Below are 5,576 nucleotides of genomic sequence, written 5' to 3'. Positions count from 1 at the left end.
CCACACACACAAATACATACATAAACACATATGTTAGTATTTGAGCGTAATTTTATTTTCATTACACATTCTAATTTATTATTACTAAGGTTGAGAGTAATTTAATTTCATAGGTAGTTAAGAGCAATAATGTAATTCTAGGAAAAATCTTGTAATGTAAATTAAAACGCTGTAAGTGTATCGATAGGTAGGTTGATTGTTAAGTTTTACATTACCATTATTAAGTTGGAGCCCAAGGCATTACGTAGGTGGTGGGGTGGGTGCCGAAAGGCCAATGAATTGGGCTCTTGAGTTTTGTAATTTTAGGTAAGCTAAGGCAGTAATGTAATGAATAGGTAAGTTAAGGCTACGTTGTAACACATAGTCATTAATAGATTTAGGGTTTAAGTTTTATGTTATTATTACTAAGTTGGAGCCCAAGGCATTACGTAGGTGGTGGGGTGGGTGCCGAAAGGCCAATGAATTGGGCTCTTGAGTTTTGTAATTTTAGGTAAGCTAGGGCTTAATTGTAATGAATAGGTAAGTTGAGGGTACGATAGCCGATAGACTCTGAATTTCGAAGTCTCTTGACAGAGGTAAGCCTTGGTTGCCAGTGGTGAACCGGCAATGGTTTACTATCCGGACGGCAATGGTTTACTATCTGCACGGTAATGATTTACTATGCGGCATGGCCATAGTCTACTACCCGCACGGCTTCCGGACGGCAAATGGTTTACTATCCGCAAGGCAGTAGTCTACTATCCGCACGGCAATGGTTTACTATCCGGTGCCCTGGCTGTCGGCGAACCTCTGTGCAAGGAGGGAGAATGAAGGGGAACTTTCGACTATCGCACCATTAACAATTTATTATAGATTAGTTAAGGTAATTGAATAGGTAGATAGGATTATTTTTATTAAGCAATTTGAGATGCAGGCACCGCTAAGCTTTCTGATGAGAATTTTTTCTTTCTCCATTCCACGGGCTGTGTTCCAACAACAATCTCGAGGAGGACTGGCACCAGTTTTGGAGGACAACGCAGGAAACGGAAGGCACTCATCATTTTGCCTTTGTCGAATGGACGACGGTAAGTTTTTTTTACATTTTACTTACTTTATTATTTTAAAATATTATTTATTTGCCATTATTTCCATTTCATAATTTTTTGCTTCTAAGATTCTAACATTCATTTACTACTACGCAAATAAAAAAATTTTGTTTACAGAATGATGAGAGGTGGGCAGTGGTGGGAGTCAGCACGTTTTAGATGGTGGTCTCATGATGATTTACATATGATGATGGTGGTGTAGGAAAAATCAGCTCGTTGGCTGTTCGACTGACACTCTGAAGTTCGGATGGTATTTTGTGTTCCGACCAGATGGTGGTGGTCGGTGCAATGGAAAGTACAGTAACGACGATTTTTGAAGTAAGGTTTAGTTTCGTTTTTTATTTTTCTCAGTCGTTCATTTTATCACTCACCCTTTTAAATTATTCTTCTATTAATTGATTCGTTAATTCATTCTATTCATTAATTGAATCATTGATTTATTAATTAATTCATTCATTCACTCATTCATTCAACCAATTATTCAATCATTCAGTTAATCATTTATTCGATCGTTCCTTTGTTCCTTGATTTACTAATACGCTATTAAAAAAATGTCTACAGAATGATGAGAGGTGGACTGTGGTGGGCATCAGCACGTTTCAGATGGAGGTCTCATGATGATCGTTCCGATGACAATTCGAAGATAACAACAACGACGGTTTTTGAAGTATGATTTAGTTTCTTTTTTTTATTTTTCTCATTCATTCATAAAATTCATTTTATCGCTATCTTTCAAATTATTCCTCAGTTACTGTATTCATTGATTCACTCTATTCATTCATTAAATCATTGGTTGATTAATTAATTAGTTAATTTATTCATTCAACCAATCGTTCAATCATTCAGTTAATCATTTATTCGTTCGTTCCTTTGTTTCTTGATTTACTACTTCGCTAATTAATAAAAACTTGTCTACAGAATTATAAGAGGTGGGCTGTGGTGGGCGTCAGCACGTTTCAGATGGTGGTCTCATGATGATCGTTCCGATGACAAATCGAAGATAATGTTAAAGGTAAATTTGTTTTTGTCTCATTGTACCTTTGAAAGTACTCGAATTTGAACAAAGATTGAGTGTTATCTCAAAAAGATAAGTTGCCTATTTTTTCCAATTGCTTGTTTTTTATTTTAGTGAATTAATTTCTTTTTTCAATTTATTTTTCAGTATCCGGTCAAATTCATTCCATCGATGCGTGTCAGATGATGGTCGGTGTAATGGAGGTTCGTCGGTAGTGAGTGAAGTTTCTGGAGAGCCCGCGCCCGCACATTTACATACACACACATCAATACAACACATACATACACAGCATCCATTCATTCGGTGTCGTTGTTGCTATGTTTCTCTTCAGCTTTATATTTTCTTTACCGTGAACCGGGCTTTAATTTAATTCATAGGTAAGTTAGGGACTGAGATGAGTCAAACAATTGTAGGTAGGCTAGGGCTTAACGTTAGTTAAAACGTTTCAAGTAAAATAAAAACGCTAAAATGTTAAATAAAATATTTGAAACAACTAAAACGAGAAATACAAATTTGTAGGTAAGTGAGTTGAGTCAATGTTAATAAGTAAGCTAGGGCCCTGAGAGTAATTTTATTATAGGTAGGTGACTGACTATTATTCTTGCGACTTCTTACTAGTTTTGTGTGATGTGTTTGTTTTCGCTTCACAACACCACACCAACAAAACAAACTACATTTCATTCTCGTCGTCGCATTAAATTGTACCTTTTTGAACAATCTTTTTGATAATGTCTATTTATTTATTCATTAAATGTTGACTGGTTTCTAGTTTTTTTTAAACTGGTTATATAATTTTTGGATATTTCATGATTTACTCTGTATATATGCCTGTATAAATTATTTCTGTTTAGTATGTTGATTTAGTCATTATGATATGTTGTGAACTGTTCTCACTAAATGTTCATGTTACGTGGTTTATTATCCTTCGAGAACTTCTAAGGAGTGTGTGTGATAATAATAATAATGGATAATAATTATTTTTATCGGTCGATATTTTGTTATATTTGTTTATTTAAAATACGAATTTTCAAAAAAAATTGACATTTTAAAATTTTAATTAACCGTCACTTTTCATTTTTGAATGAATTCAAATAAAAGCAACTACTGTGTTTTTCTTTCTTTACTAAAATCTCGAAATTGTTTGTAGATCTGTACGGTTAACTGTTTGTTCGAGTTTGAACAGGCCTTGCAAATTTTTTTTATTTATTTTTGTTTTTATTTTTGTTTATTTGGTTCATTCAATTTAGTTGATTGATCGGTTGGTTGATTGATTGACTGACAGACTGACTGACTGGCTGGCTGGCTGACTGACCGACTGACTGATTGATTGATTTATCTCATAGTATTGTATACATGAGAAAAAATCCGATTAAGCCAACCTACGGCTTCATTAAGCCACTGTTTTTCACCTGACAAAAGCAATTTCTATATTTATACTGACATAAATAATTGTGATATGAATATATTGATTTATTTAAAGCATTATATGTACAAAAAAGTGCTATCGTAAGAGTTCTATGAAACCCTGTAAGCCACTGCTGTAAGCCAACGTATGATTTCAGCAGCCAGTTTCTTATGAGCACCAGCAGAATGTAAAATATTCATTGAATATAATGAAGATAGTTGTTCAAATAACAATTTTGATTTATTTAGGCCGTTTATTTCATAAGCAAACCAATTTTTAACATGATCGAATAGTGTAAAAAAAAGGGTGACTATAGTTCAATCCTACTAAGCCAACCTTCGGCTACAGTAAGCCACCGGATTTCACCGGACCAAAAGCAATTTTTATATTCAAATTAACAAAAATAATTTAATAATACATAATTCTATTAATCATTATTAAAATTAAATAGAATTACTACAATGTTTTAAGCATATTAAATCAAGTAAATATTTCATTTAGCTTGCTCGTTAAAATCCATGTAATTTCGTAAGCCAACAATCCAAGCACGACAAATAGCCCGACCGATAGATCGAATTGATCGATTAGTCCTATTATTCTAGTTATGTGGTTTGGAGCAAGGGGAGATATTACTGAAAATAATTAAAAGTTGAAAAAATTGAGGTTCTTTGCATATCTCTGCTTCAACCCATAAGAAGGTGTTGTATGCTGGTAAATAGGCCTCCCCTTGCTTTGTACCCGTTGAGAAATGTTATAGTTCAATTTCTAAAACTAAATAGATCTACCCGCCGGTTATGAAGTAAAAATTGAAAAAAATAAGCGGTTTTTTGAAGAATTTTAATTTTTAAATGTTAATGACTTTAAAATTGAAAAACATGAATGAAAAACGTTTAACGAAGAAAAGAATAATTTATACAACATAATGTTATAGTTCAATTTCTTAAACTAAATAATCTATCCGCCGATTATGAAGTAAAAATCATGGAATTATATAACTGGAAGCGCCCTACCAGCGTTTTAACATTGAAAATTTTTTTCAACGGCAAGTTACCTCTGGAAGCAAGTTTCTAAAAATTAATAATTTGTTTTAAAAGTGAAACTATCTTTTTAACAGTACGTTTAAAATTTTGTTACACATTTTGTAATGTATCATATTTTTATAACTTTATAGATGTTTTGTGGTTTTTCTAGTAAAAATTGGTTTAAAATTTTTATTTTTAACTTTTATTATAAGCTTTTATTATTTAGTTTAACTTTTAGTTGTACCGTGGGAGGAACTTATGAGTCTCTTTAAACTGTTGACTATAAATAAATATTGCTGGAAAAACCACTTTGCCGTCTCCGAGATTACCAAAGATACTTAACCGTCATACAGCAATATCCATCCTAAAACATCAACTAGTATCACCTTTTAAAACATTTTGAAATTTTAAATAAAAGCAATATTCCGAAATTAGTAAAAATACGATCGTAACTTTTGACTTGGGCGATAAAAAACCCCCCTCCAATTTCCCTCCGGAAGTAAGCTCCTTGTTCGATCGTCAAAAATGAGCGAAGGCCGTTATATTTATTCTAATTATATGTTAAAATCCTTAAAACGAGGTTAATTTGACTGCAAAATCCATGGCAAAATCTAATTTTTGTTGTCTAGTTTAATACTTGAATTTGTATTTAAAATTTTAGCAGTTTTTTGAAAACGAAGTAACTAGAACTCTAAAAATTATACAAATGTATTATAACTGCGTGAAGAGGAAAAAAATTAAATCTCAGGAAATAAAAACAGCAAATAATAGATAAAAATAATGACTAAAAACAGCAAATAATAGATAAACATAATAACTTTTTGTTATAATAGCGTTGAACTCAAACCAAATAATAACCGTTTCATTATTTTATTCAATATATATATATATATATATATGTATATATATATATAATATGCATATATGTATATATATGTATACGTTTATATATATATATTATATCTATATGATAAGCACCGTCTGAGACCGAACTGGTCAAGCAGGCGAACATTTCAGACACCTTTTCTTATTTAGTCTCTTTAAAACAA

Source organism: Helobdella robusta, assembly GCF_000326865.2.
Source record: "Helobdella robusta unplaced genomic scaffold HELROscaffold_58, whole genome shotgun sequence".
Lineage (NCBI taxonomy): Eukaryota > Metazoa > Annelida > Clitellata > Rhynchobdellida > Glossiphoniidae > Helobdella > Helobdella robusta.
The sequence above is the reverse complement of the archived record's forward strand: the minus strand, read 5'-3'. Positions refer to the sequence as shown.